The following is a 13855-nucleotide window of genomic DNA, read 5'->3' on the forward strand; positions in this document are numbered from 1 at the left end:
CCCCGGCATCCAGTTCTCTGCTCAGCAGGGAGCCTGCTTCCTCCTCTCTCTCTCTGCCTACCTCTCTGCCTACTTGGGATCTTTGTCAAATAAATAAATAAAATCTTTAAAAAAAGAAAGATAAGAAAAAAGACTGAAAGAGCTCAGTGATATTGGAGGTAGGATTTCATAAGATATCTATATATATCAGGTTTATATGAAGCATATGTAACTATGTGCTTCAGCATTAATAATATCCATTGACCTCTTGCTGAAGAAAATGAGGAAACCATGGTCCTTAAACCTCCTCACAACTCCCCTCTCTCTATCTGAAGAACTTAGTAAATTACACAAAAACATTTATATTGCCAAGGTTGTAATATTTGTTCTGTTTTCAAGCTCCCAAACACATAGTTTTTAGTCTCAGATTTATTTAAAAGCAGATATAATCCTCCTCATCACATTTGACCATGGTTTCATCATTCTTAGGATTTGTTTTTTAAATTTATTTCTTTGGTGAGTCAATGTCATGGTCAAGTAGGATTTGTTTTTAAAGTTTTAAGTGTGCTACATATCCTGATTTGTTGTTTGAAAACAATTAACTGCTGTCTTGAAAAGCTGAAGAACAGACTGGCTAGACGAAATAGACATCCTTGGGTCACTGTTTTTTTCACTCAGAACATTCCCCCAGGCATTGTATGATGCTGTGAAGCAATCAAAATGCAGCCTGATTTTCTTTTTCTTGTATGTAATTTGCCTTTTCTGCCTGGATGCCCCAAAGATTATTTGTCTTTGAAATTCTATACCTTCACCCGAGTATATTTCAACTATGTCCTTTTGTTCAGAAGATTTAAGACTCTATTTCAAGAAATTAACTTCTATAATATCTTTGATTAATTTTTCTATTCCATTTTATTCTGCTTTGCTGTTGTTGTTTTTAACAACACAGGTTGTAAAAAGTGGCTGGTATGATGGTAAATGAAAACAACTAAAAATTTCTGATATGTACTGTTTGTCGATTTATATGCTGTAAAGACTCCCACAACGGTTGATTTCAAGCTATCAGTGTTGTTACCAAATATGGAGTTAGGAGCTCTTGCAGACTGGTGCAATCCTTTATGTGTACATGTGTTGGATCTCCTTTGTTTGACTTCCATATAATTTTCCTACAAAGGGTTTTATACTTTTTTCTTTTTTTTGTAGCTAAGTTCTGTCTATCACTGGATTTCAGCTGTGTTTATTCTCATTTCCTATTCTTTTACCTTTTGAGTTGTTTATTGACTTCTCCCTCTCTTCCACGCCCACCCCTGCCAAAACTCTGCCAGGGTCCCTTTCATTTCTGGTCAGATTTTTTTCTTCTTTAAATCCTTGTATTTCAGGGCTCCTGAGTGGCTCAGTGGGTTAAAGCCTCTGCCTTCAGCTCAGGTCATGATCCCAGTGTCCTGGGGAGCCTGCTTCCCCCCCCCCCCACCCCCTGCCTTTCTCTGTGCCTACTAGTGATCTCTGTCAAATAAATAAATAAAATCTTTAAAAAAAAATAAATAAATCCTTGTATTTCTTTAAGAAAAAAATTTTTTGTCAGATCATATAATCTTTACCATTTTAGAACTTTGGAGACATTTTCATCTGATCTTTTTTTCTGTTTCCTGGGGGTAATTCTCCTTCAGGTGAATTTTTCTCTTATGCTTTTTGTTTCTTTTCCTTGAAACATTCATTTCCACCCCCCTGTAGTGCCTCTCCCCTCTCATCTGAGCAAGTGTCCGGTTTCTTTCTGGAGTCCATGCTGGTTCCTTTATAACTGTGATGAATCTTGAGGGATTCTAGCTATTTGCTGATGAATAGCATGGCTGAGGGGGAAAGTAAGCTGGGGTTAGTCTGAATCTTGACTCCACAGTGTGGTCTTAAACAATCTACCAAAGTCCTCTACTCCTCATATATATCTTTTCACAGTTTGTGTTAATAAGGCTGGTTGGGATTAATTTCTCATGAAATATTCACTAGTAGGTAGCTTTATTGTACTGAAAAATGCACATTTCTAATTACGATTTAACTGCTATCTCCCCCCTCAGAAATTACAAAGCACAAATACAGATTTTGACAGTGGATAAAATCATGTCTTAAATGTTAAGGAATGAATACATGTCAGCTCAGGAGGTCATAATTAATCATTTCACACATAAAAGATGTATGGAGACAGATAACTAAATAGAAAATGTATTTCTAGGTGCCTGGTGGCTCAGTCAATTAGGCAACAGACTCTTGATTTCAAGATCTCATGGGTCTTGGGATTGAGCCCTGAGTTGGACTCTGCTCAGGGGGGAGTCTACTTGAGATTCTCTCCCTCTCCCTCTGCTCCCTCCCCCCTCCACTCACATGTGCTCTCCCCCACCCCACCCCCAAATAAATAAATAAATCTCTAAAAATAGAGAGAGTGAAAGAAATGTACTCTTGTTGGTTTGTAAACTCAGGAGCTTCCTGGGTGAAATCTGAAACTGGTCCCCACACATAGAGGGCAAGGAGAGAACAAAGAAAGAGGCCACTCCAGATTGGTAGGCAGCAATTTTATTAAGCAAGGGAATTTACATGTGAGGCTTGTCTTAACTGGAGCAAGATGAGCAGATCTCCACACATACCCACCAGAATCTTAGAAGTTTACAGAGGCCTTAACTGGGTTAAGTCACATATTCAGCAGGTGGACCCAAGAATACATTACTCTCTAATGTTGTGTCCTTGAAACTGGCTCCTACTGTGGGAACGATGGGCCAAATGTACATTCCAAGGACAGGGGGTAAGGAGTCTCTGATTGCCCAGGTCCAGATTGTGGTTTAATTCAAAATCACGTCCTTTCAGTGACTGCCTCCAACAACTCCCAACTGCTGATTATATGTTATTTTCCAAATGTTAAATTTCTGAGCCATGGAAAAAGTCTATTACTTATTTAAAAATAAAGTTTTTAAATCCCTCTGACAAATCAATGCAGTCCTTCTTTGTGTATTCAAAGTGCTGTATTTGATCAATCTTAGTGTGGTGGACAAAGTAATGTTCTACCCAAATCCCTCTTATGTGAAGGACCTCTTATCCCAGTTGCAGGGACTACTGATGGCCGATGGCCTTCAGGTGTTCTCTCCTTTAGGGACTGCCTTAGCTTCAGAGAGCTGCTTCATTTTAAAGTTCATGCCCATTCCAATACAGGCAATTGATTAAGGGTTGTATATAAAGGACCGGACAACTCAAACCAATTCTCAACTACTCTGAAGGGTCATCCTAGCTCCAGAGCTCCCTGGAGGGCTGACCAAGACTCATCAGTCTGCATCATAACTTGACTTCTACCTCTGTCCACTCCTGCTTCCTGCACTTCCCACCCATGCCTCTTGATCCTTAAACAAAAAACTCTCAAGAAATGATACTATATAAAAAGGAATTCCCTAGGTCTTAATGCAATACAGTATGTCCAGAAATAGTATTATTATTCATTTATAAAGTTTACCTTGCATAACTCCTAAATGAATTTAAAGACAACTATCAATAATCATGGTAGGTAATCAGTTAAACACCCATGCAAATGCAAGCTTTGTTTAACAGATAAGACTTTTACTGTCGTTAAAATTCAGTATTTCAAAGCAAAATTCTAATTGATAGCAATCATGAAGAACACCTCCATGAAAATATTTTCTAGTTCTTGCACCTGTGCAGGCACACGTACAAGAAGTTCAAAAATAGAAAATATTTATGCCAATAATGGGGGGAGTGGTGGGTGTATAGTTAGGCCTAGGTGTGTGGCTTAGAAAATAAAGAGGTAGGCTTAGAGATTCCTATTCCTTTAAAGAGAAAAACAAGGCTGATATACCAGCACGTATTTATCCTTCATACATAGGAGTGTTGAGGGAGAGAAGTAATTATCCATTTATCCTATGGTTCCTGCTTTGATACTACAGCTACTGTATTGAGGGTACCGAACGAATGGAAAACAAGAGAGAAATGATAAATACTGTACCATTAACTATAAAACTGTTTAGAGTTACTGAGTTTAATAGGGTACAGATGGTTACAAACCCTTCTTTTTAATTTGCTGTGCAGTTATGGAATCAGATACCGTATCAGTAACTCATGACAATATTGTTGGGGCAGCTAAGGACAGGCAAGGGAAGAACTTCTTCATTTCCAAGGTTGGAAACTCATGACTGGTTTTGCGAATGTCTCTCTCTCACTATGGCAAGGACAGTGAATATTCTTGACATTGCGTGGAGCTTTCAGAAGCTGGGAAGAGAGTGGACAACTAGAGGATTTAATATGAACCACAAGACACCATTGCAAGCTTCAGCCCAAACATCACTCATCAGAAAGCCCTGTCATCTTTTGGTATATAAACGTCCTCCTTTTGTCACAATCTGTCATTCTTCTTAATTGGGCAAGCCCAGCCTTACCATGGCTTGTGTAATAAATTCGGCACTTGGATGTCCAGACTGAATTTTTGTCCTAGCTCAAGAAAGGCAGGGGAACAGCCAAGGGAGACCGGTTTAGACTTGAGGCGAGCAGCTCAAGCCCCAACTAGTTCGCTAGCCAACTAGCAAAATGAGCATGGAGAGGTCCGGGAACCCATTGTTCCCCTAAGCCTCAACTTCTAAGTCAGAAAGTAGCTAGTTGGTGGTTGGTGCACAGAGCCAGCCCTAGTGTGATTTTGATCAGGGCTGCACAGCAACCCGGTTGTGTGTGTGTGTGTGTGCGTGTGTGCGTGCGTGCGTGCGCGCGCGCGCTGCAGGACCTTTACTTACTAGCCAAGGCACCCTCTCTAGGCAGGCAGAAGGAGCCTCTGTGGATGCCACAGACCGTTTCTGGGCTGGCTTATTGAAGGATGGCCACACAGAGGTCATAGTGGGTGTTCTCTAGATTCCCGATGCTCAGTGTGGTCAGAGGACCATGGGCAACAGCATCACCTGAGGGCTTGTTTAGCTTGTAGAATCTGAAGCACCTGGACAAACCCAGTGACTCTGAATTTGCATTTTAATTCTATGGCACATTTAAGTTTGAGAAGCACAGGTCCAGGTGGTGGCAAGGGGGTTAGCTGAAGGATCAGCCTCTCAGCCCCGCCTCCTCCCCCCTCTGTGCTCTCCTCTTTAGCAAAGCTCAGCCCCGCATTGGTCTTGCACAAAATTTCTGCGAACCCCGAGTGTATGCGGAGGGGGCGTGCAAGAGCTGCCCCGGCGCGGGCGTAGGGCAGTTGGGTGACTGGCTTGGCAAGGGGCTGCTTTCTCCCGGCTCCCCGCTCCGCAGAGTGGAGACACTCCCCCCAAGTCCCCCCCACCCCCCCACCGCAGCTGCTACTGCCTGCCTCCCGCCGGCTGCCGCGAAAACCCGGAACAGCTGCGTGCGCTCGTGGAAAGTCCTCCTAGGGGCGAAGCCGGGCAGCTGGGCATGCTCAGTAGCTGGGGGAGGCTTGGGTGGAGAGTAGAAAGCCGCGGCTCTGCCTCCCACCCCCTTCCTCTGGCCCCCGCCCCCCCTGCCCCTACCCAGCCCGTAGTAGTTGCCCGGCGTGCGCCCGCGGAGACCGGAAACATGGCGCTCCGAGCGATGTAGCAGCCGCGGAGGAGAAGCGGAGGAGGCGCCGCTGCTGCGCTGACAGCCAGCCGCCAGGTAGGCAGGCGCGCCAGGCTAGGCTGCCTGGGTGGGTAGCCGCGCGGGGAGGGGCGCTTGCGGGGATGCGCCCGGCTGGGACCCCGGGCATCTCGCTTCGCCCGCGGAGGATGCGAAGCGGACATCTGACAGTGCGCGATTGTGCATCGCCTAGGAGATGCCAGAGGCTGGGGACCGGCGGGCTGCAGGGCAGGGATCCGGGGACAGCCCCCACCCCCCATGCGCTGCCATCCAGCCTGGGCTCTCTGCGGGTCAAATAAAGGATAGTTCCTTTCTGCCGAGCGAGAGGGCGCGGGGGACACCCCCGGATATCAGTTTTGGGAGTGCGCGGGTCCCCCGGACCGCTAGCAAGCCCCGCACCGGTTCTTTGTGTATACAGCCGCGCACGCCCAGGGGGAAGCCAGGGTGTTTCTCCCCAGGCGTGTTGCACATATTGCCAGGGCAGGATTTCCGTATGGTTTTTGTCTCTTGGTAGGTGTGGACTGGAAGATGTAATAGCTGAACCTTTGTGAGGCTGTGTTTTTCTTTGTTACTTGCCTTGGTGTGTATGTGTGTGTGTGTATGTGTGTGCGCGCGCGTGGTGGGTTGTAATGGAGAGAGAGAACTTCTGCTCGTGGGCACGGGTGTGGGCAGAGCGTGGAAGAGGATCTCGGTTCCAAACTCTTGTCAAAATCGCGTGTAATGTCGGCCTCCTGGAGGGTAAACTTGAAAAGTCTAGAGATCATCTATGCCCGGTTTGGAGAAGCGTGTTTGCCCTTCTCGAACCCATGTGCGTGTAGCTGGAGGTTTAAACATGGGACTCGAGTTAATTCAACATTAGGTATCAGTTAATGGAATTTGAACCAGTGGGGCTGCCTGTGGTGGTCTTTTTTTTTTTTTTTAAAGGTCAAATTAATAGAGAAGTTGGCAGGAAGCCAGGAGAAAGTGTTATCTTTAATAGCTGGTGACAGTTTGGGAGGTTAAATACGCTTTGGGGGAAATTGGGAAACCTGGCTTTGTACGGGGTTCTACCAAGAAATAACCATGGGGTCTTAGATAACAAAATCTCTCAGCATGTCCCTTTTCTCTTATGGGGTTTGGTGGTATGTAGATACAATGTCTCTTACCTGAGTCCAGATGGACAAGACACTCTTGAAAAGCCCCTCCTACACTAGAATTCTATGAAACTGGCACCCCAGAATAACAGCTCTGCCGCCTTATATTTCTATATCTGTTATATTCAGCACAACTCCGAGTTAAGGAGAGAAGGTAAATTTAGAACATGCTTTTATTTTTTACTTTATCCTTTAAAGGACGGACATCTGTGACTATGAAGTTTAGAGACCCCTTCCTCCGTACTTAGAGTATTTATTCTTTTGGTCTCCTTAGGTGGCAAGAATGAGTCAGTATCCTCAAAATGAAATGGGGAGTGCTTGAGGAAAATGCGTCTAAGTAAATTAAAGCTGTAAATGTCCAATTTGATGGTAATACCTTGACTTGGAATACGTAATGTGCGAAGCAGAAACGCTGCTGATAGAAGCAATAGAGTTGATGGCAAGTTTATTGATAGTATTGGTCTTAGAATAAGATTTTTGTGTTCCTCTGGGAAGGGGTGAAGATTGGTTATACTAGGTGCCTGCAACTTGGAATTTTGTTAATAAATGTGAGTTTTAACTGCAGGCGTTGAAAACACAGTTTGGCCGCTCCTCTCCTTTGCTTCAATGCTGCAGGTGTGAGAGGCAGGTGTTCCTGGGCGTGGTACCATCTTGGTGATGAGACAGCTGAGTTTGGGCTCTGACTCCTCTGTTCTTAACTCTCTGATCTTGGGCAAGCTATTTAACTTGGTGGAGCCTCGGCTTCCTCCCCTGTTAAACAATCCTGGGGACAGAGAGATTTACCTAAATGGGTGGGTGTGTGGATGACTCCTAAACCACCAGAAAAATGGTGGTGACCCTCAGAAGAGGAAGGAAAATGGATATTTATTTAACCTTCACTGTGTGCCCTGTGTTAATGCTAGTCAGGCCCATCCAAGTGATCTAACTCTCCAACTGTTTGCTTCCTAGGGCTGCCATAACAAATTGCCAAAAACCAGGGAGCTCAAAACAAAATTTATTCTCACACTGTTTTGGAGGCTGGAGCTCCATAATCAGGATGCAGACAAGGCCATGTTCCCACTGAAGCCTCTTGGGGAGGACCCTCTTTGGCCCTTTTCCAACCTGTGGTGGCCTCAGGTGTACCTTGGCTTGTGGCAACATAGCTCCTAATTCCTCTGTCCATCTTCACATGGCATGTACCCCCTCTTTTTTTTTTTTTTTTAATTTTCCAGACAGAGATCACAAGTAGGCAGAAAGACAGAGAGAGAGAGAGAGAGAGAGAGAGAGAGGAGGAAGCAGGCTCCCCATGGAGCAGAGAGCCCGATGTGGGGCTCGATCCCAGGACTCTGGGATCATGACCTGAGGCAAAGGCAGAGGCTTTAACTCTCTGAGCCACCCAGGCGCCCCTTCTTATAAGGACCCCATTCATATCAAATTTAGGGTCCGTTGCAATTCAGTATGACCTCCTCTTGATTATATCAGCAAAAATCCTGTTTCCAAATGAGGTCACATTTATAGGTTCTGGTTAGGCATGAATAATATTTGGAGGACGCTGTGTGTCAACATGCATGTGATCTGTGTTTAATGACCTGATTATTTCAGCATAGGACTAGAAGGTAGAGTATCATGGTTTTGGAAAAGATTTTCAAGGTTATTTAATCCAGCTAACATATTTGATGTTTCCCAACCATGGTAAGGAAGAGCAGTATTTAGAGGTACTAGACAAATACCACTTATCTGGAAACCCAGCTGCTCCAGGATCTCAGTCTCCTACAGGTGACCTACCTGACACACCCTGTCCCAATGGCATTTGTTAATGTTGCCTCTTCTCTTTTTGCTACCCCACTGACTATAATGCAAATAAGCAGCAGAAAATCAAATTGAATGAGAAAAATGACAAGAGCAGCAGATACACCCCAATCTTAACACCTTTCTAATCTTTCTTATCTTGGTGAATAATACCACCTTCCATGGTGTTTCTTTAGCCAGACTCAAGAATTGTCTTTGACACCTTCATCCCGTGCACTCTATATCCCAAATCATCACAAAGTTATATAAATTTTGTCTTCTACATGTATCTCTAGATAGATTCTTCTTTCCATCCCTACCACTACACCATCAAACCTCAAATCATCATCCCTCTCCTGGATCACTAGCATAACTTTCTAGGAAGACCCCTGGCTCCTCATGTCAGTTCCTTGCATAAAATGCATTCACATACTTGGGATGGGGTCCAGAGACTGTCTGAGCTTTGGATATACTTAGCCAGCTTTATCTTGGGCATCCCCTCTTATTGCTGTTAACATTGACCTCATGTCTGTTGACTATCCCAAGCACTTCCCCTATACCTTGCCAGGGCAAACTACTCATCCTTTGGGCCTCCTTGGTCTCTCTTCCCCAGCAGTCCCATTCTCCTTATCACCCTTCTAATTTTCTTCCATAGCCATGAGACACTTACCTTAATTTGTAATTTCCTATTTCTTTGGATATTTAATTTCTGTAAACTCTAATGGCCATTTGTTTTGTGTCTTGCATGTAGAAGATGCTTGGTATTGGCAAATGAGTGAAGGAATGAATATTCTTATAGCATTTTCCTGTGCCAACTTAAAGATCTGATTTTTTAGAAACTTTTTTTTTTTACTAACTTGTATAAAAAGAGCAATTGAGAAACTCATTCTGATTTCAAAAGAGGAGTATTCTTGGCTTTAACAAATGCATCTTCTAAGAATTGGTTTTAAGCAAGCGGTTTAGAACTGAGTAAAAATATTTTCTAACAACTGATGTTTTTGTAAAACATCAGTCAGTCAACAAACACTTTGCAGATATCTATTGGACATTTATATTTGCCATGCTAGGCCTTAGGGGAACAATGGAGCACTAGACTTTTAGCCTTCTAGAGATTAATAGTAAACAATAATGTATAGTAATAACATTTATTCAGCTTCTGTCATATTCCAGCTTCTCCTCAGTCCCTATCCTTACTCATTACTAGAAATAGGCTTTCTGTCTTTTCCATAACACAGAACCCAAATCAGATGCACGATAAATATCCCATGAATTAATAATTAGTAGGTACTATTATCCTGATCTTTGAAAATAGGAAACTTGGGCTTATTTGTGGAAAAAGGAATCTGCTCATACACAGAAGAACATGCATTTGTTTTTTGAATATATCCAGGTGAGCCCTGTTCTGCTTTAAAAATCATCCTGCCTGTTGTCTCTGGGGTTAAATAAGAGACCGCTGTTCATACACGAGCAAGTTCCTGGTATGTTTCTTGGTCTTCCACAGTAATCACAATTCTTAATTGGCAGCTAAATTTTTTCGTTTGTCTATTTAATCCAAGTGAGAAGTGACTGAATGGCTCATTCAGCACACTTCTGGTAGTTTTGAGAAAAGCAAAACTGAGTACCCTGTGGAAAAGAATGTGGTTCAATGCAGGACGACAAGGCTACATTTTGGATTTCTAGGATGGCCGCAATTTCATGTAATCTTATTTCATGAAAAGTCCTTTTTTTTTTTTTTTAAATACTTAATGCGTATGTTTAAGTAAAACTTTTCACCTAAGTAGCAAAAAAAAAAACCCAGACATCGTGTCTTAATTATGTGTAGAAGTGATAGATACACAACTGAGTCAACTAAAATCTGAAGAAACTAATAAGAGCTATTTTGGTGAGATGGTTAGTTATAAAATTCATGTTTAAGAATCAGTGGTGGGGCACCTGGATGGCTCAGTGGGTTAAGCCTCTGCCTTCAGCTAGGGCCATGATCTCAACGTCCTAGGATCAAGCCCCACATGGGGCTCTCTGCTCAGCGGAGAGAGCCGACTTTCCCCTCTATCTCTGCCTGCTGCTCTGCCTACTTGTGATCTCTCTCTCTCTCTCTGTCAAATAAATAAATCAAACCTTTAAAGAAAATTTAAAAAATCAATGGCTACCCCCGAAATGCAGGTTTTTACTGACTACAAAATACAATAGAGAAGGATTTTGTTCATAAATCCACAAAAATGTAAATTTAAGAAACATAGGAAATGTATGGAAAATACTTGGGAATAATAAGAAACATCTAAAGACTTGTTTAGAAAGCTGTAAAATTTTACTCAAACACAAAATAAGAAATGAGCAAATGAAAACATGCTATTCTTAGGGTAGAAAGATTTTATGAAATAGTTACTTTTCCACAATCAATCATACAGTTTTATTGCTTGGGGATTTGGGGAAACTTGATGAAATGATTCTAACATCAAGCCACAAGAATTACTACAGGACTAGAGTCAAGATTTTGCTGAAGAATGTATCTGGCGGTGGGTTGCCCTTACAGAAATAAAAATCTGGTCATTGAGCATCACTGTAGACATGTAGTTCTGGCAGAGGAATATAGATAGCTCACTGGAGTAGAGTAGCCTGGAAACAGACTCAGGTAGTTTTAGGAAACAGAAGTGTGATGGATAAAGCGTTCCGAAACGGGGAAGTATTCGACAAAACCAAGGCACTACACCAATAAGTAGAAAACCATCAACTAAGAACCTCTGTTTGCACAATTCACTAAATGACAGATATATTGGAAAGTTGATCTGCCAGGTGAGAAACAAAGCCAGAAGAAAATACTTAACAATTAATGCAAAGAATGGCAGAGCAAAAGATCGCTTTGAGTATATTTTAAACTTTCATATGCAAAAATATACAGTTTAGAGCAGAAAATAATCATGGAGAAAAATATTAACAGCAAGCATGACAGAACAGTTAATAGAATAATTGCGCTGAAGAACTCTTGCATATCAGTAACTAGAAAATAACACCCCAATAGAATTGTCTAATTATCTGAAGAAATGATTTGAAAGGATGAAATAAAAAGGCTAATTCACATATTTAATAAATATCTTTACTATTAACCACAGAAATGCAAATTAAAACAAAAATGTGATGCCACGTTTCATGTATTAAACAAGCAATTTATAGTCATATATATATGTGTGTGTCATATATATATATAGTCATATATATGTGTCAAATTTTCTTCACCTCAGGCTTTAAAATGACAGTGAAAGAAGGTGTTGTTATATTATGGATACTTTTTGCACAAGTCTGCTTAGGTAAGTAGATAGATCAAGACTCACAGATACATGAGAAAGCTCTCTACAAATAAAATTACAATGTGTTCATCGACTACCATTTCTCTCTAACCCAAGAATTCACCACAAACTCAGGTCATTATACTAACTCGGGTAGAGTATACACTCGCTCCAAAACGGATATGGAAATGTTTTTGGAGGGGCTGCCTCAGTACCAGGCGGGATGCAGTGACATTTTCATTACTGCTGGTGGGAGAATTACGTGCTACAGCCCTCCTGGAGGACAGTTTTAAAAGCATTTGACAAATATTTTCGAAGTTCGAATTATTTGACACAGTCATTTCTCTGGTTTTTAATTTTAATTTTAGTCTCTGCTGAGGAATTCCTTGCAGCAAAAGCAATAAATTACCCTTTAAAACTAAAAATTGGGGGGGCGGGGGACTGGTTGAAGATATTTGAAGGTCCCAAGATAATAGACAATTACGGAGTATTAAAAGTGATCCTTTCAAAGCTTATATAGTGATGTAAAACAACTTCAGTTTTGTTTTGTTTTTTTTTAAAGATTTTATTTATTTATTTGACAGAGAGAGAGAGAGAGATGGGAAGCAGGCTCCCTGCTGAACAGAGAGCCGGATGCGGGGTTCGATCCCAGGACCCTGAGATCACGACCTGAGCCGAAGGCAGAGGCTTAACCTGCTGAGCCACCCAGACACCCCAACTTTAGTTTCAAGTGGAAATAAGCCAGTGCACAATGATGTGTGTTTTATGAGATGGAAATATCCTATAGGTATGTAAAAGCTGGAACAAAAACAAAGTTTGTGTCTAGATGGTAGAATTATGGCTTTTCTTTTCTTTTTTTATACCTTTCCGAATTAAAAAAGTCAATAGCATTGTCTTATGAATCAAAAAAAACCCATTATTTTACAAATATGGTAGTGTTACACACTCAGGTTATAATTATTCATTTATGTAACACATTCATTGATTATCTCTGTGTCAGGAGCTCTGCCAAGTGTATCAGCAATGACTCTTAGTTTGCATGCAAATGAAAGAAACTGTCTAACTTGAGCAAAAAGAATTTACTAGAAGGTTATCAGATAGCTAAGAGAATTGCCAGGAATGGGGGCGGGGTGAATGGCAAAAACAAAAAAACAAAAAACAGGCTTGGAAGCAAACCAGAACCTAGTTAGCTCCAGGCTCTAAGTATCAGGAGCTTAGAGAAACAGGCTCCAGCCAGGAATAGGGCTGCTCAGGGCTGGGCCACAATCTGGGGTAGTTATGTCTGGACTCAACCTCCCCTGCAGCCCCCCTCCCCCACCAACTCAGCCTCTGGGCATCCAGGAGGGAAGGGCACCTCAATTAGCAGGCCCACTGCTCCCTTTACTAACAAAGAAACAGGAAAGATGTGTGATAACCAAAACCAAACCAACACAAAAAAGACAATTAAAATGCCCATTACCCCAGGACTTATAGGCCAGCGGGGTTGAATGGCAGCCTGCCTTCCTCCTCCTCCTCAGAGAACATCTGAGATGTAGACGGACAGCGACTACGAGGTTCATGATGCTGTGTAGGTGTGGTGGAGCCTCACCCAGGAGATGCTGTTTTCTCCTGGAGTCAGCAGGGACATGTCCTGCAGATGGCTTTTCAGACTCGATCTTGGGGTATGGGCGGGATTTTTGAGGGGAGGCCCCATTCTCCAGTGAGATAAGAACCAGTGGGAAGGATTATCCGAGCCAGTTTCACAGAAGCAAGAGGTATAGTTTGGAAAAGAATGGGGGCACCATCACAAGTCTAAGCCTGTTTTTATTCTGACTTACATTTACCAAGTCCTGTAGTAATGTTTTTGAACTTGTCCACCATGAATACTGTGGTCTCAGTTCAAATAGTAGGTGATCCCAAACATCCATAGGTAAGTTGGTATTCTTCCCACAGTTCTTGTCATAAACAGGAAATATCTGTGGCTATCCGGGTAATTTCATGCTCAGGTTCCATGTTGCTTTTGTAATTATTTATAAACTTTTCCCCGAGGAAAGACTTGCAAATGGGAAAAAGGGAAATTTTTCTTCAGTTGCACTAAAAACAGGACCGAGAAAATCTTAAATT

General features: G+C 42.3%; 1 protein-coding gene across 1 annotated transcript in view; it reads left to right on the forward strand.

The window, feature by feature from the left end:
- The first annotated feature begins 5393 nt into the window (after positions 1–5393).
- The window catches only part of PAK5 (p21 (RAC1) activated kinase 5), a 288992-nt gene continuing 280530 nt past the window's right edge, over positions 5394–13855 (forward strand). The window contains exon 1 of the mRNA XM_045981897.1: positions 5394–5610. The gene's annotated coding sequence lies outside the window, so the exon portion shown is untranslated. The remainder of the gene's footprint in view (positions 5611–13855) is intronic.

This window comes from Meles meles, chromosome 16, assembly GCF_922984935.1.
Source record: "Meles meles chromosome 16, mMelMel3.1 paternal haplotype, whole genome shotgun sequence".
NCBI lineage: Eukaryota > Metazoa > Chordata > Mammalia > Carnivora > Mustelidae > Meles > Meles meles.